The 27,737-nt window shown below is 44.9% G+C and overlaps 1 protein-coding gene and 1 long non-coding RNA gene across 2 annotated transcripts in view; one reads left to right on the top strand and one right to left on the bottom strand.

Annotated features, from left to right (window-relative positions):
• nr6a1a (nuclear receptor subfamily 6, group A, member 1a) overlaps window positions 1-27,737 on the bottom strand; it is a 114,265-nt gene that overhangs the window by 51,115 nt on the left and 35,413 nt on the right. The gene's annotated exons all lie outside the window — the stretch shown is intronic.
• LOC146375566 (uncharacterized) lies at window positions 16,074-27,590 on the top strand. The gene is made up of 2 exons (XR_014801817.1): window positions 16,074-16,559; window positions 25,380-27,590. It is a non-coding gene; the product is annotated as an uncharacterized LOC146375566 (long non-coding RNA).

Here is a 27,737-nt window from a genome sequence, read left to right as displayed (position 1 = left end):
CTCCTGGGCGAAAACTGTTGTGGCTTCTATGAACGTCCCAACGGTCCAACATAGGAAAATATAGCAACAATGTATGTGTGAATCTGTGACACTCGTTAATAGATGTCTTCCAAACTGCACACAACCGCCTTGGTTGACTTATCAGATTTATCTAAAGGCTACACAACCCCTGTCCTCTTCATCAGCAGCTTAACAAAATTCTCCTGACATCTTCACACCAACTGCCAAAAGCAAGGCAGCCTTACGAGGCACAAACGGTGACATCACCCGAACAACAGCTAAACAAAATAGGCCACAGCTGTTTGCTTCTTTAGGCTACAAATTAGACTCAATATGTCACATGGCATCACATCACAGGCAGGACTGAGGAAATAAGCATCGAGTTGTATCCACCGGACCGACCCGCTGCCATTTCTTTCCGTTTGCTTACTTTTCCACAAATGCACATTCAGAGCTCGTGCTAATTTGCACTAAATGAAGAATGAGCAAAGAAGGGGTATTGGCGGGCGCTGGATGAATTATGGAGGGATTTAAATAATAAATGACGAGAGAGTCTTAAAAGAGGGGAGGGGGGCACTCAGGAAGATAGCGGGACACTTTGTAGAAGTCATACTCTCCAAAGAGATCTGGGGCATATGAATAATACCTTACTGGGTCCATTATCGCGTATCAAAGCATCAAATGAATTATTCTGTGCATGCGGGCCCTCAGATGTGCATACAGCACTGCGATAGTTCCACTTCAACAAGAAAACAGAAGGAACGGGCCATTTTTCCATACGCACACATATGGGAGCAGAGATGGAGACACCTGGGACGAATCCGTTAGCTGTCAGTGTGGAGACATTAAAACAGAAAACAGTTCATAAAGCCTTTAATGATGCAGACACCGTATTTACACCACATGGTTGAGGAAACTCCATACATCATCCTCATATTCATCCGCTTAGAAAGAAAAACATCCAGCAGGGAACAGACGAGTCCCTCCACAGACGAGAAATGGGAAAAAGGAGAAGGGTGGGGGATCGCGAGTGTTGTTTCTCAGACCTCTACTTAGTCTAAAAATACTGAAGCTGAGCTCGGTGGGAAGGTTTCCCCAAAAACCACCTCAATATTTTAGCACAAGTATGTGGGGGAGTACTCTTTTCTGAGGCTTCGGTTGAGGCCACACCAACATACGTAGTCTTCATAGTATCGGGTTACTTTGATCAAGTCAATTTTAACTTTCAATGAAGAGACACAGTGTGTGTCACACATGTGCAGCTCACAGCCAGAGTAGGGGGAGGACCCTAGACTGTTGCTGCAGCACACATTATACATACACACAATATCTGAAGAAACAGCACAAACATGGATTTTGATGTGCAAAAATTTGATTTTTTAAAGCAAATGTTAAACAATCTTTGCAACTTAGTGACGGAGGATCTTCACACAGAACTGAAACCCCTCTGCAAGACTCCACACTGTGACAGAGCTGCAAACACTCCCTCCACATTATTAAGCAGGCCACCATTTTCAAGCAATATAGGAATGAAAAAGGATCTCTGCTGCTGAAAAGCGTGAATTAGTTGAATGCCTTGGACACGTAATGAAAACCTCAGATATTTCACGAAAACTTAAGCGTGATCACCATAATGTAAGAGATTTGTGGCTGAGTCAGAGCACACACGGGTTCGTGCAGGTGAAGGCACAATGATGAAGGTTTCTGCCAGACAAATACATCAGGTTAAGAGAGAAGCTGCTAAAAGTCCATCACAAAGCAGCAAACACATATTTCATAGGGGTGCAACGATACTCGTATCGATATTGAACCGTTCGATACAGTGCTTTCGGTTCGGTACGCATATGTATCGAACAATACAACATTTTTAATTTATTTTATCAACTTTTCTTCTGATGCTGTGTGTGTTGAGCGCTCAGTGGATCTGCGCTCGACAGTGCAGCCTAGACGGAGTAGTCGAACGCAGATTCACTGAGCGCAGGGCAAGCTAGCGAGACAGAAGCTAAGCTCGTTGCAACATGGCAAATTGAACCTCCCCCACCCTCATTCAGATCTGGCCTTTGGAACTATTTTGGTTTTCATGTGACGTATGACCCTGAAGGTAAGCGCGTCATGGACAAAAGTAAAACAGTATGTCGGATGTGCCACGCAATGCTCAATTACATGGGTGGGAGCTAGTGCGTTAGCACAGTTAGCTCGTTAACGTGTTGGCCGTCCAGCCCCACTCCCGGGGCGATCCGCGGTAGCTCGTTAACGGAGATTTGCCGTGTTGTGGCATTAACGTCATTTCAGATTAACGCTGACAGCACTAGTGGGAACACAACGAATATGACTGCACATTTACGCCGACATCATCCTCGTGCAAAGACAAGTGGAAGCAGACAAAAACAACAAGCACGCATGCTACAAACTTTACCCGAGTCATTTAGACAGCCGTTAGCACAGGATTCTCCTTATGGGGACCTGATATGTTTAACATGCTGCTGAGAATATAGCCCAGAAGAAGCGTATAGTATAGCTTTTATTTTGGAAAGAGACGTTTCTCTGTAATAAACTCTCTTTTCCAAAGATGAGTGATTTCTCCATCAGATAGATTTATTTTTTTATTACTTTGTTGTTTCAGCAACATTAAATTTAAAAACTGTACTTTTGAGTTAAAATATATATTTATAATTTTAATAAATGACAAATTAAAAAAGCATGAACATTTTTTTTTGTATCGAAAAAATATCGAACCGTGACACCAAAGTATGGAACCGAACCGTGAATTTTGTGTATCGTTGCACCCCTAATATTTGAAGCTGCTGGTGCCTCTGGAGCCCTGCGAACATCAAGCTGTAGGATCCTCCAGAGACCTGCAGTTGTGCATAAACCACCTCTAACCAATGCTCACAAGCAGAAACGGCTGCAGTGGGCCCAGAACTACAAGAAGACTAATTTTCAAACAGTCCTGTTCACTGATGAGTGCAGTGCAACCCTGGATGGTCCAGATGGATGCAGTGGTGGATGCAGTGGTGGATGATTGGTGGACGGCCACCATGTCTCAACAAGGCTGCAACATCAGCAGTGAGGTGGTGGAGTCATGTTTGAGCCAGAATCACAGGGAGAGAGCTGGTCGGCCTCTTTAGGGTCCCTGAAGGTGTAAAAATGACCTCTGCAAGGTATGTGGAGTTTCTGACTGACCACTTTCTTCCATGGTAGAAAGAGAAGAACTGTGCCTTCTGCAACACAAACATCTTCATGCAAGACAATGCACCATCTCATGCTACAAGGAACACCTCTGCATCATTGGCTGCTATCGGCATAAAAGGAGAGGAACTCATGGTGTGGCCCCATTCTTCCCTGACCTCAATCCTATTGGGAACCTTTGGAGCATCCTCAAGCAAACAAATAAGAGGGTGGGAGGCCGTTCACATCCAAACAGCAGCTCCGGGAGGCTATTCTGACATCCTGCAAAGACATTCAAGCAGAAACTTTCCAAAAAGTTCCCACAAGTTCCTTGGACGCAAGAATTGTAAAACTGCTATCAAATAAGGGGTCCTGTGTTAATATGTAATAAGTTGACCTGTTTAGATGTTTTTGATTGAAATAGCTTTTGATTTCAGTGAATATGTTCCCCTAATGCTGCAAATTTAACAAATGACCGTTTTCAATTCTCTACAACCTATAAAATGTTTTGAAACTGTGTGTGTAATAATTTGGAACAGTGCGTTTTAAGTTTTTTATTTTTGACAAACACACTGTTTTCATTGGCAGTTTTGTTGAGTAACATTTGAATTATACTCTAATGGTTGATGACTGCAAAACTATGCCGACTGTCATTTGAATCGACTATTTAGGAAAATCAGAGAAAAATATCACTTACATAATAATTTGGAACGCAGTGTAAAGCACGCACGTGCACGTTACTTTTATTTTTGTTACATAAAAAACAGAATCCAAGCATCCGAGACATAAAACTGCAATATGTTGCTAACACAGCTTTGGCTCTTTGCAAGCACCTGCACAGAGAGCATGCTAACGCTAAGCTAAACAAGAACCCAGAGTGAACCCCGACCTCAGCCAGGCAGCCAGATCCTGAACTTCAACAGGTAACAAACAGATGAAAACATCATGTGTTTCTACCTGTTCATGATTCTAAAGTAGAATCATGGAGTGATTGTAGCTCAGAGGCAGAGCAGGTCAGCTACTAAGTGGAAGGTTGGTGGGTCGATCGCAGGCTGCTCCAGTCTGCATGCCAAATATCCTTGGGCAAGGCACTAACCCATGTGTATGGATGTTAGATAGTTAAGCACTTAACAGCTTAGAAAAAGTGCTTGTGTGACTGTATAAAGTTGTCTAAAGCTTTGAGCGCTCATAGCGCTGTGGGGGTCGTTGTAAAGTCTGCTGGTTTTCAAGCTGTCGGCTTTACGTTCTACGAAGAGAAACATGACAGTAAAATAACGAGTGATATAATCAATTACTTTCTCTTGGAAGTAATTAAGTACTGCATTACTTTTAGGAAAAGTGTTCTGTGTAATATGTGTAATTTGAGTAATGACCTCAACATGAACAAAGCTTTGGCCATACAGCAGGCAATGAATTGACATGATACTTGGTGACGCTCATAGACGAGCCAATGAGAATCGATAAGGAACCTAACTGATAAGGAAGTGATATCGATAATGGAATTGCTAAATTCTTATGAATTCCCTAGTTTTCATCCACCACTGATTTTTAAACGTTGTTATTTGAGTGTGTGTGTGTGTGTGAAGTCCTCTGACATCACACGTGACGCTGAATTGTTCACATCAGACTTGAAGATGGTGAGTATCGTGCTCTTCTACTCTACCTGAGCCCTCAAAGCACTTTTTGAATGCTTCATGGGAAGCATCCAGCAGGCTAGGCATCCAGCAGGCTAGGCATCCAGCAGTGTAACTGAGGAAGGACGGTGAGCCACCTGATCCATTATGTGCTTTATCATAAAGGAAAGTAGTCTAACGAGTCCAAACTGGGAGCTGGTTGCACAGCAGATGCAGTCGTTGTAGTTGACTTGGCTAAATGTTGTAAAGGGGTTTTTCTTAGTTTTTCCTGTGGTCTTCCAGAGCTTTCAGTGCTGCACAGTTATCCACTCCAAACCTCTTTTTAAAGAACGGAGCAGATTTTGGATTTGTCTCCGCCTCTCTGAGGTTGATTTGGGTTTTGAGCTAAATAACAGCCTCCTTTAGTTGCCCCAACATCTCTTTGGACATCATATTGTCAGTGATGTCAGTGGCAACATAATGAACGTGAGTTGGATCATGGCATCAGCTCCAGATGTGTCATCTGCCCAAAGTGTCCTGTAGGGATGGGTACCGGTATCCGGTGCCATGATGGCACCGGTTCTGACATAAACGGTAGTAACCAGACCGAAACGCAGCGCACATTTCGGTGCTTTATTTCTGTGCTTTTTTTTCCTGAGCTGTGACACACTTTAGATTCTAGCCAATCATTTTACGTTTCCGAGGATAGTAGGCGGGCCCAGGTACGTACGTTCTTTTAGAGCAGAGCTACAGATTAAAAACGCCCAAGGCGAAGCGATCAAAGTCTGGCTGTACTTCACAGCAAAAGATGCAAACTCAGCAGCCTGCAACAAGTGCTTTAAGGTGATACTGTGATACTGTGCAAAGGAGGTAACACCTCGAATCCGATGAAACACCTGGCGACGCATAGCGTTTTTTTAAAAAGCAGAGAAACGCGCCGTATTTGATAGCTTGCTGCGAGACCTCACACCGTGCACATCTACTGCGGGTGTGGTGCCTGTTATCAGACCCGGAGTTAGCAACATCCCCCAAAGACCCGAAGAGGAGAGTCCTGGCCCCTAGCCCTGCCAGTGTAGCAGAAATGATGAGGATGATGATGCAGCAGCAGACGTTCTTCTCTGGGTGAGTAGCTTAATGTTGTTCGTGTGTAATTTACGTTGAGTAGGCTAACCACGTTATTACATTAATGCATGTAAGGTGAACTAGCAAACACCGCCATAGTTACATGCGGCTGTCTTCTTGTTTGATGGCAGATACTCCCTTCACCCTGGACAAAAAGGCTAAAATGACCAAAGAAAAAGTGGAAAACAGTTAAACATGAGAGGTTTTTGGACAAAGTTTGTGTTTTTTCCATTGTTTAAGCACTGCTTCCAGCCAAGAGTGATACCATATATGCCCTATAGCTGCAGAAAAGGCTAACATTGTTATCTTTTTACAAAAAAACAGCTGAACATGAGAGGTTTTTGGACCAATTTTGTGTTCTCCATTCTTTAAGCACCGGTTTGAGCACCGTTTAAGCACCGGCACCGTTTCAAAAGTACCGGTTTGGCACCGGTATCGGATAAAACCTAAACGATACCCATCCCTAGTGTCCTGGAATAATCAGGAGACAGGCCTCACCTGGCCACGTTGTCTAATTTTTGAGCCTCACGAAAACAGCTGTAATTCCTAAAATGTTGATGCTAAACTTTTGTTAAACTTCTTGAAGCAGGGCTGAAACTCTGCACTTTTGTCATACTGTGATTCTTTGTTTTAAAACCTACTGGGGTTGTACACAGAGGAACATTTTTTAAAATATATATCTTTGCCCAACAAATCTTAGACTTAACTGTAAAAACTTGATCATTCAGTTCCTGTGAGATTTCAGTTTGGATCAAATATTTCAATCATACAAAAGATTTATTTCCAGGGGAATCAGAAGTTATCCATCGTTCACAGCCACTAATAAGCTAAAGGATCACCACCAGCGAGCGCTAAAAGCTGAAAGAATCACTGAAAGAATGAACAATAACATTTATTATTCTGCACTTTGCAAACTCAGAACGCCACAATTTTGATGTCAAAGACAAAGTAGACCAACTGTGTTAGAAGTATGTACACGTGCATGTTCAGACACCTCCTGCAGCTCTGTGCTGTTTGTGTTTGGTCTGAAGCTGCAACAGTATCTGAGGCCCAGGCTGATATCACTCCTAAGGCAGGTTCCTTCAGGCAGTGTTTCACTCTGCAGCCCCTGAGGAGCAAAGGAGTGCGTCTGGGAGGAGGGAACTTATTTTGGTGACACTGGGCATGTCCTGACACCAAACTCCTGGACGCCGCAGTGCTCAAAGTGAAGGTCAAGAGTTGAGGTCATACCAAGGCAGCCTGATCAAAGTCCAGTAGGATCTCCGGAAACATAAGCCCTCAGTCAGTCCTTTGTAAACAAATAAATAAATAAACAGAGTTGATTGAGAGGGAAATATCCCCTATTCACAAGCCAATACCCACTCATTTATATACACTATAATCCACAGTCCACATATTCTGACACATTCATCCAGGCCATCGAGGCACCTTGTTATTTTAGTATCTGAGACAGTTATGAATGACAGAGCCCAAATGAGGCGAGATTTTTTTCCATTTAGCAGGAGTTTGGGAGTGTTTCATCTTATTGCTCAAATGACAGCTTTTAATGGCGCAGCATTCATAACCCGTGCCTCTTATCATGGCTGCCTCCAACACTTGATGGAATTTGCCATCACACAATGGTTGGAAAATACACTTCAAAGGCAAGACGCATCTAATCTCCTCCACTCTGCACATTGCAAATTTGCTGTGATAATAAGATCCTGCTTTCCCAAGCATTCTTAGGGATCTGAACCAAGCATGAGAATTTCATCCCCCCCACCCTCTGTTTCTTTCTATCTTGCTCACTCCCTATGTGGCAGCGTACGGAGGGGGCTGAGGAAGTTGTGCTGCAGTTTGAGACAATCTCCATAATAGCAACACTGCATATCTGTGGAAGCCATCCCATCCTTATGTAAAAGCCCTATTTTACAGTTTTATTCTGCACACACACACACACACACACACACCTACACGAGCGAGACATGACTGACAGCGCAGCACACTGACCTAGTTTCCATGTGGCCCAGAAAGATCAAGCATGACTCCCTTGAAACTGCTATGGGCACAAAAAACCTGGTTCAGTGCATTCAGCCAGGCCAGTGCACATTGGTGAGAGACCAACCTACCAATCGCACTGCAGTAGGGAACAGCAGCTGCTTTAACTACAGCTTGCAATGCAGACATGTGCCTGTGATCCCGCATCGCCCCAAATCCTCACCAAAGTCACAAGACAAGTGGAAGCACAAAAAGGAAAGGAAAAGGCATCGAGGAAGCCCTGCAGGTGAAGCTGCGTGTTCTGTTTAGTCTGGCAGAGGACGGGCTTGTCATCGCACAGGCACAGCTGGAGGACGTGCTGCAACGACGCCCCTCCGACCCCCACCACCCAACTCCCAGCACCCTACATATACCACTCCACCCCCTCTGGGTTATCTGTACACATGGAGAAGGTTAAGGATGGCGATGCTATCATAGAGAGCGTATTAGCACAACAAAGAGGTGTTTCAGAGACAGGCCCGGCAGGGTAATTAACTGATCCCTTAAAAAGATGCCGTGTTCGATACAGAAAAACATGCTAATGTGAAGGCGTAGTGTCGACTGCTAAAGGAGGAGATGCAAACTGAGCCGATGTCACGTATAAAAAAGGAAAACATCACTGTGAAATTGCAGTTTTCATACCATTAGCATAACTTTAAAACTTTCAGCAGGATGTTGTTAAGCTAGCTTAGCACAAACACTGGAAACTGAAGCAAAGAAAGAATGAAAAGATAAGAGACGCTGTCATGACGACACACTTCCACCGTTTCAGACTGAAGGTGACGATCAAAGGAGCGGCTGAAATAGCTCGTCCGCAAAGCGCCGCACGTCTCTCTGTTGTGTCTCTACTATGTTAAATGGCATTTGCCAAAATGAGCAGAGCAACTATTATAATGTATTAAATGATCATTACTATGATATGTTAAATTCTGAAAGATAAACAGAAGAAAATATTTTTTAAAGCGTCCACGTGTCTGTCCTCGTGGTACGCTGTAACTTCCCGACTCTCTACGTGAGTGCAGGACAACAGTTTGAATATCCACACCACTCAAAGCTTTAAAATCACTTTGCAATCAGTTTTGAAAAAAGAAACATTTCTATTAAACATCAAGTTTATCACAAATGTAAATATCAGCTATTAATGAAAACAAACACTCATAAAACTTAAAGATTTAAGTATTTTTGAATACATTTTCAGCGCATGTCTCGACTGTATTGTAGCAGCACATCTTTTAACCCAACCTGACGTGTTCGTGTTAAAGGCTTATCCAGCCTGTTAGCACAGCTGAAGGATATTCTGGCTCGTACTGATGCTCTGAATAAAAGCTTTCCTCTTAAAGCCATGCACGTGTTTTTGAATTCAAGGCTATTCCAACTGTGAAATTACCAGAAAGTTGTTAATTTCATAGAAAAGAGTATTACTCCATTCACAAACCTACAGACTGTGCACTAACTGTCCTCTGCCTAGGGATGGGTATTGATAAGATTTTCACGATTCCGATTCCAGTTTCGATTCTGTTTAACGATTCGATTCTTTATCGATTCTTTTTTTAAAAAAGGAGAACACTAAGGTCGATTAGCTTAGAACTTTGTTTTATATCTTCTCTTTGAACAAGATAGAAATTTAGCAGTAACATGGCCTTACAAACCCAACAGTGAGATCTTAAGAGATCCAGCCTACGGCTCTTCAATGGGGCGTCACAGGGTCCCCGGGAAAAAAAAATAGTAAATGTAAAATAATAAAATAAATATTCTTCTGTAGCAATAACAAAGTATAACATAAATTATTCTGTAGCAATTACACAAGAATATCCAGTAATGTCCCTGCCTACAATTAAACACATTCACTTACTGAAAATCATCTGCTGTGGCAAATGGGTGCAAGCCTTTGACCACAAACTGAGTCACTGCTCGGTGACATTCGTCTATCCTGGCCTGAAAGGAGACGCTACCGGTAGACTGCAGCGAGAACTGCCAGCATCTGAGCCAGACTCTGTCTGTCTCTCTCATCATGGTCACTAAATGCACAGTGATGGCAGGTTTTGTAATAAGGCAGATCGCGCTAACATAATATGCACTGTTGTTGATTATTTACCTGCCGCGTTAACGGGAGAGGACGTGCAAACGTTACCGCTGCTGCTGGGTTGAGATTCACGAGTCCGGAGCGGAATTAAAATTACGACATTCATTTAAGGTCATCGCGTGTTTTGTGAGCAAATGCTTTTGCATATTCGTAGTGTTTCCTCCCTTAAATGAAATATCTGCTTTGCAAGTATTGCAAGTTGCCCTGTTGTCATCCGTTCTCGTAAAGTATAACCAAACTTTTGAGCGTTTGAGCCGCCGTGTTTCCTGCCAGGTAAATGATGCTCCGCAACGTGGTGACGTCATTCGGGGTGACTGGAATCGAGAAGGGAATCGTTTCCAAAAATGGAAAACAATTCCAAGGAATTGAAACAGTGGGAACCGGTTCTCAACAAGAACCGGTTTTCGATACCCATCCCTAGCTCTGCCTCTTCCTACTCAGTGAAGAGAGCAGCACACTTTGGTCTGAATGGAAGAAACGTTGTATCTTAGAGCCATGGACAGCACAGAACACGTGAACCATCACTCACTGAAGTCCCATCGTGAAGTCTCAGGATGAGTTTTCACCAGCACTACCTTGATGCTGTGAAACTGCACACTTGAGCACTAACGACTAACAACTTATCAATGACAACAATATCTATCTATATATCTATATCTGTCTATTAGGGCTGCCACAAACCATTATTGTGACAGTCGACTAGTCAGATCATGGACGTAACACGTACAGCTTATTGCACCAGCAGCATCTGCTCTTATATAACTATTATTAGCTTACAGCTTTATAGCACAGCCCAGCTCAGTTTCCAACAATGGCGGCAGCTGGTTAGTTTTAATATTACTCTTATTATTCTTTCTGGGTCACAAAATAAACGTTTAACATATTTTCAGGTGAGAATGTAGCTGTGTAAACCTCAAATATCTGCTCAGTTTATCAAGACACCACATACTTTCAGAATCGCTCCGACGTTTTCGGAGACGTCTGTTACCCACTAGCTCGATAGCTAGCCGGGAGGTCAAGGGTCACTAGAGCCGTGAGAACACCGGACTCCCGGCAAATCGTTTTCAAACCCACTGCCGTCTTTCGCTACTCAGGTTAAACATGATATATAAGTCACTTTGATAACTTAACAATGTTATTGTTCGGCTTTTTTTAGTATTTTATTGGTTCCTGAGTAAATCGGTTTGGCTGAGATTAAAGTTATAGTTTTTACACAGCTGAATAAACGTCAAGCAGACAGCTGATTATCAGAAGTGTGAGATGCTCGAGAATATACTCCGGTGTCCTGTTATATTTTAGATAGCAAGGAGTTTATTAAACTTCACCGAAACAATCTGCAAATCTCATTAAAATTTAATAAACTATCATCTTGTCTTTATTTTTAGTTAGCACAGACCTTAAATACTTAAAGCTGTAAGCTAATGATAGTTATATAAGAGCAGATGCTGCTGGTGCAATAAGCTGTAGTTTTACGTCCAATGGATGATGATCTGATTAGTCGACTAATCGCAAAAATAATCGGTGACTAGTCGACTATCACAATATTGGTTTGTGGCAGCTCTATTCGAGACGCTTTCATTTTTCCAACGGAGTTGTCTTCAAAAACTTCTAAGACAGTGACGCATCCTGACATCTCCAGACAGCATCAAGCCAACAACAAAACAACAAGACACAAGAATGACAACAAAGCTGTGTTTTGTGACTCCCTCACTGCAGTCAAACGTAACATGACCCAAGTAAAAACAAAATCTCTGGGGTCTACGTACGGCCGGGTAAGGACGCAGCTCAGGTGAGGAAACGGCACGCACGTTATTTAGATGACAGGGAAGTGGATCGGTGGATCGACTCTGTCGTCCTGACGCTTTAATATCACTCGGGTGTGACTGGGAGGCGAGTGAAGCCGGGGAGGTATTTTGTTAAAGCCAAACAAAAGGCTTATGCAGCAGCGTGTTGCCAAGTATGGAGCTCTGCGTGTTATCCAGGTCACAGTGATCTAATCATGTGTGAATGAAAGCACTTGGCTGCGCTCCAGGCCTCGGTATGCCGTCATCACTCATGGGGAAGGCGAAAACACACGCACACACACGCACACTTGCTTTGCTACGAGAGCGAGGACACATCGATGCAAAAATGCATTTCATAAAATATACCTATAGAGTCTGCTAAATGGAAAAAATGAATAAATAACCACGAACAAACATGAACGTCAGCAGGGCCGTTTACCAAAGTAAACAAAAGGAGGGGAACTGAATCCAGCGACAAGGCTGAGGGATGTGGTGTCCTCACTCTAAACATAAACTCAAACGTCAACTAAATGAACTAAAAATAAAGTGGAAGAAATAATACAAACAGATCTACCAGCTAAGATTTAAAAATATAAGAGAAATCAAAATGAGCCACAAACACACAGAGCAGACGCTAAAAGGAAGAGTTTGGACAAGTTAATGTGACGGCTACCTCAGAGATGCTTTCTTTGCTTTGGGTGAAATAGTGGCAAACTTGGGCACGGTGGTTAGCACTGTTGCCGCACAGCAAGAAGGTCCTGAGGTCAATTCCACCATCAGGCCGGGGTCTTTCTTTGTGGAGTTTGCATGTTCTCCCCGTGTTTGCGTGGGTTCCCTCCGGGTACTCCGGCTTCCTCCCACCGTCCAAAGACATGCAGCTTGTGGGGATAGGTTAATTGGATAATCCAAATTGCCACTAGGTGTGAATGTGCGAGTGAATGTGAGTGTGAATGGTTGTCTGTCCCTGTGTGTTGGCCCTGCGACAGACTGGCGACCTGTCCAGGGTGTACCCCGCCTCTCGCCCTATGACAGCTGGGATAGGCTCCAGGCCCCCCGCGACCCTGAAAAGGATAAGCGGAAGCAAATGGATGGATGGATGGATGGATAGTGGCAAACTTACTTCAGCTAGCTGGAACATTGAAGACCCCAATACGACCCACCTGTGCCTAAATAAGGATCTGACCTTTCCCAACATCAGTACAGCCTGCCCAAACCCAAACTTAGACAGTCAAACACTCTCCTCTTGTCTTCTGCCTTCTGTGTGGCCAAAGCAAGATTCAGAAAACACACCAATCACCAAGCTTCACGTCACAGAACAACATCCATCAGATGGTGAAACACAGCCACACAAATGTGCCAAAGACCGAAACCACAGAGTCACCAGGAGAGACAAACGGAGAAATCTGTCGTGTCCTTCAAAGAAACTGCTTTCAGGAAATCCAGCTCCGTAACAAACCGAGCTCTGTTCCTTCTTGCATAAACTCACATTTTCTCAAAAACCTCAGGATACCAAGTGCTGTATGGGCAAATACCAGCTCAGGCTAAATAAACTCCAGATCTTCCTTAACCACCTCCACGACAGCGAGCATTTTGGCAATGAACTCATCCCAATCCTTTTCAATCCATAATAAGTGCATAGCATGGTTTTAAATGTCTGGTGAAATTTTAATTTACGCAAACATCCACAAAAAAGAACAACTTTAAAAACTCTGCTCCAGCTGTAAAAATGTAGTCAGCCAAAAAAAAGAAAAGAAAGAAAGAAATGGTGAAAACAATGAAAGAACTGAGTTCGTTACAACAACAAATGAATCTGCCACTCAAACCAATGTCCTTCTCACTCTGAGTAACAGCAAAACCTTGATAAGAGTTTGTGTATCTGGCACGTTTGTTCGAGCGAAATCATTCCTGATTTAAAAAGTCAAAACAGCCACAAAGCATCTGGACACAACATCCAGCTTCAGAAAGAGTTTAAGAAAGGCCCGCTGTCTTTCATGCTGCGTGCTTCAGTGTTTATAAGGCTGGTTTACTAAAGCAACTATATTTATACACACACACATTATATAAATTTAAAAAGAAAATTCCCATCTCGCCCCTGCGGGTGCTCTATAATTCAAGCTCGGGTCCTACCAGAGGCCTGGGAGCTTGAGGGTCCTGCGCAGTATCTTAGCTGTTCCCAGGACTGCGCTCTTCTGGACAGAGATCTCTGCTGTTGTTCCTGGGAGTCACTTACCACTGGGACGAATATAATATATTATATATATATATATATATATATATATATATATATATATATGTATATATGTATGTATGTATGTGTGTGTGTGTGTGTGTGTGTGTGTGTGTGTGTGTGTGTGTGTGTGTGTGTGTGTGTAGAGCGCAGTCCAAAATAGTAGAACTGGAGTTCATCCACAGGATGACAAGGTTTTATGAGACATTTTTGCTTCGTTACCTATGATCAAAAATCACACATAGGATACAAACCCCCAGTTTCAATATGTCTGCTTGGGGTAAGTTTTTCCACTAACACTGACAGATGTTACAAAACACGTGCAGTGATGTAAAGCGCTTTGAGTGCTCAGACATAGTAGAAAAGGTCGATATAAGAACTCGTCCATTTACATTCACGTTCTAAAGAGTTTGAATGCAATTCCGAAACACTACATAGTTTTACACCTTTGTTACCTACATTGCTTTTTAAATTCCTACTGTGGAGACTCTGATAAGGATAAGTGGAATGGATGGATTCCTGCTGTGCTAGCGTTTAGTCAAAGACCAGTACACGCAGCACTGTAACAGTTTAGGATATTCCTGAAATTGGATGTAGCCACGTGTGTGACGCTCTGATGCTCCAAGCACGGCGTGCAGGTGAGGGGAGAGGCACAAACAGGTGCAGAGTAATTCAAATGAAGGTCATCTTAATTGGTGCTTGTGAGAAAACAGATATTGTGGTTCTGGGACAACGTGACTTTGCTTCCACTCTGATGATCTCAGTTGAACAGTTGGAGCAGAAATAACAGAATAAAGCTTAATCTGTAAATTACCTAATGCTAGAAAACATGCCTCTGCCAAAAGATGTTTGTAAGTTGTCATCAAAACTTTCGATGTTCTCAAAGCAGGAATGCTAGTAAATCAGTATGAATTCATCACCCAGTGATTTCTGGAGTATGTGATGACCACAGCTGGTTATGGTGCATTAAAAACTTGTGCAGCTCAGAAAATCCCTGCAGCCATCTGAAGGCGGCAGGACGCATATGTTGATAAGTCTGCAGCCGCCAGTTTGATAAATGCCGCACTAGAGCACAGTGCCATTCCACATGATCGCTCACTACAGCTACCTACACTACAACATAACCACGCACATTTGAGACTGGTGGCTTTACAACTCCTAATCTTCCTGTTTATGTGGGAGCCACTGGATTATCGGGCTCATTAATATCATACGTCATGACCTCCTTCTGTTGTTTTTGTCAGGGTTCAAAACTACAGCAGCATTGCATCTGTAAATGAAAGACAGCCAGATAAATATTATTACTTTGATGTGCACTGACCTGGAATAATAATAACAAAAGTGTTGATACTCATCTTTTTCCTGTATTTGTGTTTTTGTTCTATTTGAACCCACTTAAAGAAACAAACCCTCTTTAATGTGATGACTTTCAGCTCTTCAGCACAGAACCTCGAGCCGTGTAAAAACCATATCAATAAAATCCAAGTCAATGCTGACCGTTTCTGATATTAGACATACAGGTGCAGCCCCAGCATTATCGATCAACGATGTATTCTTAACATTGCGTTGACCAAAGCCAATCGTTAATGTGGCAGATTTGTTTCCTTCTTTGATCAGTAAAAACAAATAAGTAAAAGCACATTTTCAAATATGGTAAAATGAATGAGATGCATGTTTAGAAAGCTTACTAATGCAAAAGAAAACATGTGAATGAAACTGAGCGCTATCTAATATTTGATTAATCATTTCAGACGTGGCTTTTCTGTCCAAAACCACCTTGTTTGAGTGTCCCAGCTGTGGCACACACACTTCCACAGCATTCATCCACAGCTGTTAACACTCCAATAAAGGCACAAAACTCTCCGGATGCAGGTTTCTTCCCCAAGCAGCGTCACTCAGGCTCCACCCAGAGCAGCAGCCATTCAATAGAGAAAATCTTCTGCTTTCAATGGTCTGAGCTCGGACCAATCGCAGCCATCCTCCGCCTCCCCCCCTCAGCTCCCAGGCCTCCAGCCAATCGCAGCAGCCCTGGCTGCACACATGACTATGTGCTGCTGTCCGTCAACCGCCTCATATATAGTGCATGCAAGAAAATGTGGAGCAGTTCAATAACTTGTGTCGTCGCCAGACTTGTGTGTGCGTGTGTGTGTGTGTGAAGGAAGTGGGGGTGCATGCATGTGGGAATGCATGCGCTTGTTTATCTGTGTAAAAGCACGGAAGGAACGGGAGGTAGGGAGGGCGAGAGAGGGGGAGAGATTTGTAAGGCACTTGTATTTGCAAACTACTGGCTGAGTTCCCACTAGAGGCAGAGAGATCACGCTGAAAGACTGCGTGTCAGGAGTGTGTGTGTGTGTGTGTGTGTGTGTGGGAGAGACAGGCAGACATGAGCGAGAGGAACCCGTTCAACTCATTTCAGCAGTGAATTCTCAGCCAGCCTAAATGAGCTTTCTCCTCACATATGGAAGCTTTTTGCTCTCGTGTTTGATTTTTCCCTCCTAACGTCGCCACAGTTTCACGCTGCCGCTGAACTTTTGGTCGCACTTGACGTAAGTATTTGAACTGTTCGTCTGTCTTTTTCAATTCCAGCGTGACGGATTCAAGCATGTTTTCACTCTTTCTGCTGTACTTTCAAATTAGAGCACGAGTCCATTCAAAATCTCACTCAAACTAACAGCTGCTATTTTATTTAAACAACTGTTAAACTAGTAAAAAAAAAGACAAAGAAATGTTTTCATTTCCAGCTAAAGCAGCACTCTTTACCTGGTGCTCGGTACGGTTCGTCCAAAACTGTGTGAAAGCAGACAGAGGCTGTGTGTGTGTGTGTGTGTTAGGGGGGGCAGAGGGATTGTGTGTGCGGGACAAAGTGTGCAAATTGTGAAGCGTCTGCGTGTCTGTCTGTCTGGATATTCTTTTTTCTTCACCTCAGCTTGCTCTGTGGGAATACGGGGCTCGTCAGCAGTGTTTCAGTGGGGACGAACTGAGGCAGACGGCGCACAAAAGCAAGCAGAGGCCGGCCAGACAGGGCAGGTCAGCCATTAGAGGCTGCAGTGGAGGGACGGGTCAGCCAGCTGCTGCTCCGTGAGGGGAAGGGAGGTGACACCCCGGCTTTAGCACGAGGGTTAGAGTGGTCGGGGTTAAGGGGGTGTCCACGCTTTGCTTCATGACCGCCTCTCGGCGTGCTCACCTTGCAATTCTCCCGCTTTGAGAAACCCCCAGAATGCTTTGCTCATTCAGCAGGCAGAGGATGCATCAGTTGAATGAGCTAAAAATAATTTGCCGTGCTGTCACAGTTAAAATGTTCTCTTTGTGTAGAAGAAATACTGACGCTGTCCAATTCAAAATGTCAATAAGTTAAGAAAGGCAGCAAAGGAAGAGTAAATGTAGGAGGTGGTTTAATATAGATGCTGACAAAAGAGGAAGGATAAGAGAAACTGCGATTTCACACAGGCAGTTTTTTTCTATTCCCTTTTTCGTTGGTTTCCCCCGCCGGCTGGCGTGGGGGTCGCTGGTTTTGGAATGCATTTGGTAACAGGAAATGCAGGCCGTCCCAGTTTTTTTTTTTTTTGTCCCGGTCTGCTTTTGTCCAAAGCTTTTAATCCACTGCAAAAAAAAAAAAAAAAAAAAAGCTATGTGCGTGAGGGGTAGCAACAACTGACAAAAACATCTCCCCAGATCACAGATGTGCATCATGGCTGCTGCAGGAAAACACATCCACAGCCATCACACGGGCTTAACACCAGCACAAACAGCTCGCACATACACACGCTAAAATAAAGTCTGGGCTGGTGATGACAAAGAAAAAGCAGCTGTTACAGACGAGTATAATCGCTTTAGGGCTAAAACCGACGGTGACAACAAAACAGTCGCGGTCTGGAAAAGATTAATTTCAAATACAGAAGTGGACGAGCACAGAGCCGTTCTGCGAAATGCCTCTACATGTAGAGTCTTGTTAGCCAGATACACATCTCAGCCCTCACCACCGGTAGCTGATGTTGTACACTCTGTAGCCTCCAATCAACACAAGCTCTGAGTGGAAACTACACTCTTCGGCCCACATGCAGCTGCTAACACACAAGGGTTTTGTCTGCATGCGAGGACTTTGTTGACTGTTACAGGATCGCATGTTACAGAGTCCTGTGCTGACACACTGATAACGTGAACTCGAGGGATTCTTTGTGTTTTTAGGATTCTTGGTGCTTCGGGTCCGGTTATCACTTGTTGATTGGCTGATCAGTTCAGGAAGGCAGCGGTTGTGTAAGTGCGACCTGTGCTCTGGATGGACTTTGGTCCCAAGCTTGGAGCTGTGTAAACCCCTCTGTGCCCTCGCAGGCCCGTGTGTGCGATATACATACACACATGTGTGTATATGTGGCTTTGAATAGAAACCAGACAGCGATGCCTCCTCCACCCCTCCCATCCACCTCCTCTGTCACCACTCCCGCGCGGGACAATGAGGATTTGTTGACGCTCTGCCACAAGCCTGCTGACACAAAGCGTATAGCCTCCCCAGACCCCAGCCCGGAGCGGAGCAGGCTGAAGCGTAGGCAGGCAGGACACCAGCAGGAGGGCCCCGGGATTGGGGGGGACAGTGGGGGCATTTTGCAGAGGTGGGATTAGCAGACGAGAGCTCGGGGTTGGGGGAAGGGGGCCCGAAATGAACAGGAAATTACAGCCTTTGATGAGGCAGAGGCAGATTTGTGCAGGCTGAACTCCTCTGGGCCTTTTCCCTCTGCTTAGAAAAAATCCTGTTTGAGCAGAAAATGTCAAAACACTTCAAGCCCCCCCCAACACATGTGTCATTACCCTCCAGCTAGGATGGAGTTGTTTTCTGTACACAGGTGCTCAGCAAACACTCACAAAAAAGTTTGCTATTTTCCCTCCCCACACCGCTGCTTCCTACTGACGCCCCCCCCCTGGCCTTTCCTTTCCCTTCCTCTTCCTCCCTTCAGACGCCAACCATGTCATGGGAATCCTGTTAAGCTGTGTGTCCATTCGACCCATTTTCAGCCACTGGAGGAAAACACACAGCTCAGTCCACATCGCACTGCAGAAAAACTGCAGGCCCCGGCATTTGAATCCCGCCTCTCAGATAAATATTTTAAAAGTGGAGATTAAACACATCAAAGGAACAGCAGCAGAGACGTGCGATAAACGCACGTTCGGTGAGTTCGTGAACATCGTGGAGTCCAAACAGACTCAAAGTGGCCTGCCGCGCACGGCTGCAGAGCCCGAGGCCAAGCGTGCCGCGCTTGCTCGTTTCCTTCCTCCCTGACAATTAATTATCGTCGTACCACGGCACCCCGCTACATTTGACTCTTTTAAAAGTCTCAGATGGTCCCTTCGTGTGTGCGTGAGTGTGTTTGAAGCACAAGGGGAGATGGTAATGCGTGCTCACTGAATATCAAGGTCGATTAGAGAGCCTCGTCTGGTCGAGCTGCAGCAGATTAGACAGGCAGAGCAGATACAGGCCGTGGGCTGGTCGTCTGGAGCTCTGACCCACATTGCTCTGATGTGCATGTCACTTCCCATTACGCTGACGGTTGGACGCCGCGTCAGCTGAGCGCCGCCGTGATCTGCATACCCTCCCCGCGGGCAAGGCCTCACTCCCCTCGATGACCTCGTGCTGTCAAATGCCAACGCTGGCCGTGCCGCCGCTCAGCTAGAGGAAGTGTTGGGCGAGTCACGACGAGGCATCGCCGTCCCAGCTCTCCCATCCTGACTGCGTAGGCGGCAGCTCGCACGAATCCCTCCTGACCTTGATGCTGATACACTAACACGCAAACTTTGAGTGTGCACGATGGAGGTTACTTTTCCAATCTTCCCGTCCCTCCCCTCTGCAGTGGGGCTCGGCGAGACCTTATTGAGCTTTTTCAGTACTGACATTTCAATAAGCACTCGGACCAAAAGTACATGTACCCAGGGAGGCTGTCGGTAGCGCTCCGGTGCTCACACACTTGTGTATACAGAGTAAGAGGCCTCAGTGGCGCTTGTGCAGCTGGCTGACAGAGACAGGTCTGTTTGCAGGCTGCCTCAAAGATAATTGGCAGCTACGGAGTGAAAAGCGAGCTCAGCAACAGATAAGGGCCGCGTGGAAAGCTCCATAATCAGCACGGATTAGCAAATGATAAATCATGGGTTCACGCAAGTATGCTGTCACTGCTGGAAGAGCCGGAGAGAAAGAGAGGTAGGAAGGCGAGATATGGAAGGAGTGGGATAGAGAGCGTGCGAGACGAAAAGAGGAGCGTGACTAGCGGGAAGATGTGGATGTTTTTGCTGTAATTCAAAAGGAAAAACACAATAATACCATCTAGCAGGTCAGCAGGAGAGGCAGTCGGGATGGGGGGGATGAAAGGAGAGGAGAAATTAAAAGCTCTGCCAACACTCAGGCTAATACAATCTTCTGCCTGTCAGATTAGCTTCTTTAATCCAGAAAGGTTTAACGCCTCTTAGAAATCTGAAAGGAGACACAAATTCAGCAGAGATTTTCCTCTGCTAGAGAGAGCGAGACACAGGGAGAGGGGGAAGGTGCCAAATGAGGAGGGTTAAGTCCCCGAGCGACTACCCGAAAAGCAGCGGCCTCGGCAACTCTGCCGTCAAACCGCAGAGGATCAGCCGACGCCGACCTCTGCGGCGTTCCAACTCAGGCGTCCCCGAGTTATACCGCAGTGTCCGACGAACGTCGATATCTGCTCGACGCTCGCCCGTCTTTCATAAATACAGTAGGACAAAAAAGATGAGCTTAACTCAGGCTTAGGCGGAGCTGATCGGGTCAACAGAGCACAAAGCGCAGAGCAGCGCATTAAGGGCACAGTGTCCCCACAATCCCCTGCTGGGAAGGGGCGCAATGCTTTGTGATGTTTGGGTAACGTGGCTTCATAGAAATAAAATGAAGACAAAGTACAGACGCAGCGCGGTGGCTCGGTTTAGCTTAGGAAGAACGGCGCTAAAAATGGAGGACAGGGTGGTGCAGGAAAGAGGGACGGCAGAGTAAAGACAAACGCCCTCATCACTGGTGTGACAACGAGGCGTTTCACTGCGTCCGACAGCAGCTCTGCTCACGGGGCGAGCTCCATCCAGCGCCTGGCTGTAAGGCGGCACGGGCGGGAGTAAAGGTTGAGCAGCGTCCAGGTCATTCCCCTGCTGCCTCCCACTGATAACACAAATATGAAATCACAATTTTCGCTCTGAGCCGTTGTTTGTGGGTGGGGTGGGTGCAGAAGGTGGTTTAAGATGACGACGATGACAATGACGAAGATGGCGACGGCCTGGTTCACCGCTCGCTGCGATTTACTGCAGCGAATTGGAGTGCAGAGGAAACGCTGATCCTCGAGTTCCCGCCACTGCACTGCGGCGACTCCACATATTAAAAAACATGGATTATGTACCATAAGTGAGCTTTTTGGGTTTCTTTCAGTGTTGTTAGTGAAACATTTCTGACTCAACTAAGGCTCAAAGAGACTGTATGTCGCTAATAACGATATACATCATAGCTGAAATGCGGATTGCGGGTCTGAGATTTGACAATGGCAGCGTTCAAAGGGGGGCGCGAGCGCGACCTGGGAATAGAGTCTGTCGAAGATAAAAAGTGGCAGCAGGCAACAGAGAAATGTCACGGTTAAATCCAGCAGACAGCCACAAAGGGCTCTCTCATCCCGCTTTGTTAGAGATCCTCAAAACTGCTGCGAGAAGGAGCCGCAGATACATATTCATCAGCCTCGGTGCTCACGACCGAAATGAGCCGACAAAGCTTTGGAGAAGAGAGAGCAGTGTGACATACAGTGCAGTTCTCTCAGGCGTGCTGCAGAAGTGGATAAGTCAGCCGCAGCCAGACTGACGTGACGCGATCAAGTGCATCGACGCCGGGTTCAAAGGTGCAGAGGCAGAGAGAGGGAAAACAGAAGCACGCCAATCAGCAGGGAAAAGGGGAGGATGCAAGCCTGCTGCAACGAGGAACTGACAAGGAGATGGAGGGGAGAGGTAAGAAAGAGTCACGGGTTAATGCCGAGGAAGGGACTGGCAGCAGGAATAGGCGCTGAAACCCCTGGAGCCTTGACGAGATGATCCATGGCACGTGGAGGCAGGGAGTTTCTGGAAAGGCTTGGCACTCCGCCTGAGGAAGTCCCTGCACTGGAGCGGGCCTGGCATGGACGCTGCAAGTTCAGCAAGTATGCTTTTGAACGACTGTAAACGTCTGCTAGATCCTCAGAAATATGCACAGAAAATATTTTGAGAACCTGTACTTGTAGACAAACACTGAACCTTGAAGTCGGCCGAGCCCAGAGCTTTGAGACGCAGCACCAACCTTTGTCACAGACGATCATAACGTTTAAATATTATGCAAAATGACGACATCTTTGTGTGCTTTTCTAGAGTCGAGGTTGCAGAGTGTCTCACCACCTCGACACGTTTGCATTTTTCCAAAACAACATAACAAAGTTTAGATTAATCAGATTAATGCTTGTAGATGTTGGTATACTGTAGTGCAGAGACGACTATGATCTGACCTACTCAAACTGAACTTAACTGTGACGTCCCAAACATGTTAAATGTAATATTCGAAAACCAAATGCATTAATAAGACGCTGTACACAGATTCTCTGGCATCGTCTGCGCACCTGTGTTTTGAAAGCGATGCTGCCAGCAGACAAATTAATACCAAAAATAATGTTTAAAATGTCATTTGCTCATTTTTCTTACCAATCAAAGCAACTTGAACCGTCAGTTTTCAATATAAGAGCAATCCAGTGACATCATCCCGAATGCACGACATGAAGCCAGCATTACAGCTCATTTTGGAAACGCGTGACAGCTAAATGTGGTACAGAGTGACCCCGCTGCACTGCAGCATCTCATTATAAAACTTCTTAATCGAGCAGATATTAAAACGTCCAATCTGACTTTAAGCCTATTTTGCGACTGACACAGCAATTAAGGCATATTTGTTGGGTTTGATTGAGTTTGCCCACCAAGAGGATCATTCGCAGCCCAAGTGATTTTAGCGATTTAATCTCCTCGTGCTCTTCCATTAGGAGATGTCTCACAGCGCCAGTGGACTGTATAATGATCATTGTCAAGAGGCTTGATGGAATGGGAAAGTGTGTGAGAGCATATGCTGGCAGGCTCCCAGCCTGAGTAGCCTATTTTTGAACAAGCACTGGAGCTGTGCTGGGAGTGTTGGGTTAACTGTGGCTACAGTTACACTAGGTGCATAACATTTGTACTGTCAGAGGAAACGCGCACATGTTAGGACAGTTTTGGATGGTCAGCGGCAGGAACCGATACTACACATTTCCTAAATACGTTCGGTTTTATGGGTCCCTGCAGCATTTGTGAAAAGGGCACAAGAAGATTTTATACTGTGAGTTTCCAGGAGTTTGGAATCATTCAGCCTCTAATCCAGGATCAGTTACCTTAAATCGAACAAGTCCCAGTCCAATAAAAATCACGGCCTGTTGTTCTGCTCTAAGAACAGATTTCCACAGAGACCACGTTTTTCAATTTAAGCAAGTGTTTATGTCAGGGGTGTCAAACTCAAATACACAGTGGGCCAAAATTCAAAACTGGAACAAAGTCGCGGGCTAACGTTAATATTTACTGAAAAAAAAATCTTCCTCCAGATATAAGGATGAATCTTTTCTTATGGACTCAAATAAGTTTTGCTGGAAAACTGATTATGGAACAAGCAAAGCTTAATACTAAATAATATATATATTAGCTGTATAATACCAGTAGGCCAGCTCTAATAGTAATTTGGTGTGGCTTCGCGGGACAAATGTAATTAGGCTGCGGGCCAAATTTGGCCCGCGGGCCAGAGTTTGACACCTATGGTTTAGGTCATCGGACTTTTTCAGCAGGGTTAACGGTACCAAAGTGACAGTGCCACAGTTACCCTGGTCACTTTTCCCCAGCTCATCGAGCATTTTGCAGAATTTTGTGCATCTGTGTTGCATTGGCCTCACTTCAGGCAGCACGTACTCCTGGCTGCACAGCAGCCAGCTATGCAGGCAGCGCCACTCAGTACACAGTGTGCTTCTCATTGTCCAACCCCAGGAATGTGCTGACGACGCAGGGTTCACACTGGTTCAGTCACACTGTTGCACTCTTCCCTCTGGCCCCGTCAGCCTCTCATGCTCGCCCTCGGCTATTTTTACACCCTAAACCTTTTTAAAGTTTGTCAGTTATGCAAACTTTTTCTGTTATGATAATACCCACGCCAGTAGGAGTGTTATTCAAAGGGAAAAAAGGAAGTGCAACCACACCTAAAACTGTTCAATAAGTCATCGGTTTGAGGTGATGGCGTGGATGCGTAGCCCCTTAACACACAGGAAGTGGGAGTCGAGTGGGGGAAAGCTTTTGTGCATCTCGGGCTCGCAGCCAAAAAGTCCAAATGCCAAGGAGGGGAAGCCATTGAAGCCAGAGCCAAGGGGCCTGAAAAATTATTACTTCCCACCTCGTCTGAGAGCAAACACACTGCAGGAAATTAGGTAGACGAGGGAGAATTTATTCAGTGAAAAGAAACCGTTTCGTCTGCCTGAGCACGGCTCATAAATTCACGTGGGAATACCAAGTGACTCACAAGCTACGGTCCAATAAAGACAAGTATTTATCTATTTATCAGAGTGACGCCACGTTGGTCCTTTTATTTAATTTTGATGGACAAATAATCTTCAGAATTCCAGGTTTCCGATGATTTTGGGCGACAACACTCAATTCCAGTGATGTCTCGTCCACGGTCAGTGAACTGTGTCAAAGTGGGAGAGAGTGAATCGTGCCTCTCTTCCCAAAGTGATCATTCATTATGCAGAAAGCAGGAGAATGTGCACATCCACCATCTCAACACTAATCCTGCACAACTGCAACAAATCTCTGCACAATGAGTTGCATCATATATTCCCGACCTCGCTAACCGGTTTCAGTTCCCCTCCAAATCAAAACCTCAACCTACATAAAGCGGCTCGATTCAACGCGAAAAGAGGATGCAGAACAAATAAAACACGCCGTTCCAAATCTCTTCTTCACTTTTGTGGGGAAGCAGTCAAAACGGGAGAGAAAGACGGAGCGCGAGACAGACACAGAGAGCATTAATAAAACATGACTGCATGATTTTCCAACCTCAAAGAGGCGAACACAGGAAGGCGCACTCCCAGAGCAGTAGCTGAGGTTCAGCGCAGGGTAAAGGGAACAGTAATTTCTAACTAGCTCAACACTGCAGTGCACTAGTTTCAGCTGTGGGGCACGGCAGCATTCTCTGATCACGCTCATTCGCCTCCTTCCACCAGCCCGACTGACTCTTATCTTTTGTCTTTTCAGTTGCAACTTGTCAGATTTTTTACCCCGGCTTCCTTTTTTGTTCTTTTCTGCTTCAGGCTGAACGTGACAGCAGCGCCGGCTCGGCGCAGACACTCCAGTTTTCTCGGTAGTTTAGTGAAAACGAAGACGATGGCGCTCATCGTGTCTGCGGGGCTATTAAAGGAAACCACAACCTTTGCATCACCGCCTCTCCTCGCTCCTGCCGGCTTCTCGTCACCGTCACTCGAGGTTGCACGCCAACAAGGGTGGTAACGTGCTTTGGCATGGAGGCGCTCCACGCAGGCCAAGACAAACACAGCAGCGCACACTGACAGACACCAAGGCTTGTGAAACAGCACAGCTTGTCGTTTTTGTGGGAAATTACCTTCAAAGTTAATATTTCTCACCTTTATAACCACACAACACAGAAACGACTGGCACACCTGACGTTAGAGCAGTTTTAGGGAAAACGTGCGTCTGTGTGAGACAAATATGGATTTTTCAAAAGCTCTTTACTACCCGACAGGTAATAATTTAACATGTACTGCATGTATCATTAAAGAGCTGCGATAAGCAGACAGTAACTATCCAGCTGCTCAGAGGAGTTTGAGGTAGTTTAATTCGAGCTCTTCGACAGACACCTTCCCTTAAACTGCTGTATGATCGCAGCAATTAATCTAACGTCAGATTAAAAAGGACATCTGACACTCGTGACCACAAAATGGTAACTTCCCCAAAAAAGCTGTGAAAACATCAGTTTTTTAAAAACGACTCATCTTTAATCAAACTTTTGGGATTTTAACCCTTTAAAGAACAGCATGCTTACACACCCGTACAGCTGCTGATGTTTTATTATTAAAACTAAAATAATTTCAATAAGTAGTATATGATTCCTGAGATAGGTCAGTTGGCAGCAACATTGATTTTCATATATTATTACAATATTAACCCTTTAAAGAGGGACTCCAGCTGAGGTGGAGCAAATGCACAGACTGGTCTTTGCATGGAAGCTTCCGGCGCTGCTGCCAGCTCTGCTCTTTCTGTCCGTGCAAAAGTAACACTGCTGATGAGAGGGGCTCGCAGCAGAGCAGCACCCTGCAGATTTAAACGGATTCATTTTTTGACCTGTTAACACAAACGCAGTTGCTCTGTGTCCACATAACCCACTGAGTGAGTCCCGTGCAGGTTTGTCATGGCCACAGTTTGCTGCAGGATTTCATCCATCAGCAGCAGTGCAGAGCTGTGGCAGGAGGTGTACGTCCCAGGATCAAACCTCTGGCTGCTGGGACATCGCAGGGCGTTGCAGTCTCAGTGCGACACCAAGTGCGAGGCCAGGTTTCTACCTGGCAAATACGAGTTATAGTCATTTAGCACAGCCAAAATAGCACGAAAATAAACCACAAAATGTCTCCAGGATCATCCGAGGCTGAAACAAATAAATATCAGATAAATGCAGAACTGCCCACTGTAAGAAACTACTGCAGTGAGGTCAGGTCTGTCAAAGACCTAAATGGGATTAGATAAGCCGCATATTCTAATTTTGTTAGCTATAAGCTTTGTACTAACCAGATACTCCAGCCTTTTTATTTAGCTAGAAATTGTTCACTCATTAGCTAATATTATCTACAGAGCTAGCAGTAGCTACGACCTCACATACACCGTCTGTTGAGCTAACGATATCACGCCAGGTAAACAATGTTTCCCCAGAAGATCTGTTATCAATGATTTTACCTACTCAGCTAGCAACCACAGGCTAATGAAGTACAGTACAGTAGCTAACTTCATGGCTATCGTTTCTGCAATGCTAGCATATAGTAACATTTAAAAGAAAGCAATGCTAATAAACTCAATGTTTGTTGATAGAGTTAACCAAAGAAACAGCACACACGCTAATTTTGCTGACACATTGCAACTAGCTTCTCAAGTATTCTGCTGACTATTAGCAAAACAATCTGAAAGACTGACACTCTGTAACATTAACAGTCAAAAAAGCTACATTTACTCAGATAAATTCAGCTTATTCAGTTGAAGGCGGCGTTAATTCACAGCTATTCATGTCTAAAAATGTTATTCATCTCTTCAAGTCCACGACTGAAACAGAGAAAATGCTGCGGAGGACCAGACAGAAACAGCGAGCGACTGTATTTGATCAGGATGAAAATATGATGACAAAGCTGTGGCTCAATAGATCTGGACAGACAAGTGTTACTCTAATCTATATTTTGAAAATGATCTCTTAAGTTTGTCATTTCCCCGTCTGTGATAATAAAAATGTCATCATGTATCAAGTATTTTACTGAATATTAGTATCAAGTTCGAAGTATCGTGACAGTCATATTTGCAGGTTCGTACAACTTTACAACTCAACACATATTAAAATGTTGTATTTGTAAAACAGTCACTCTCTGGTGCCCGTGGGGAACATTCAACGCTGT

This window comes from Perissodus microlepis, chromosome 12 (genome assembly GCF_051167445.1).
Source record: "Perissodus microlepis isolate ML-2025 ecotype Zambia chromosome 12, ASM5116744v1, whole genome shotgun sequence".
NCBI classification, from domain to species: Eukaryota; Metazoa; Chordata; class Actinopteri; order Cichliformes; family Cichlidae; genus Perissodus; species Perissodus microlepis.
The sequence above is the reverse complement of the archived record's forward strand: the minus strand, read 5'-3'. Positions and strand labels throughout refer to the sequence as shown.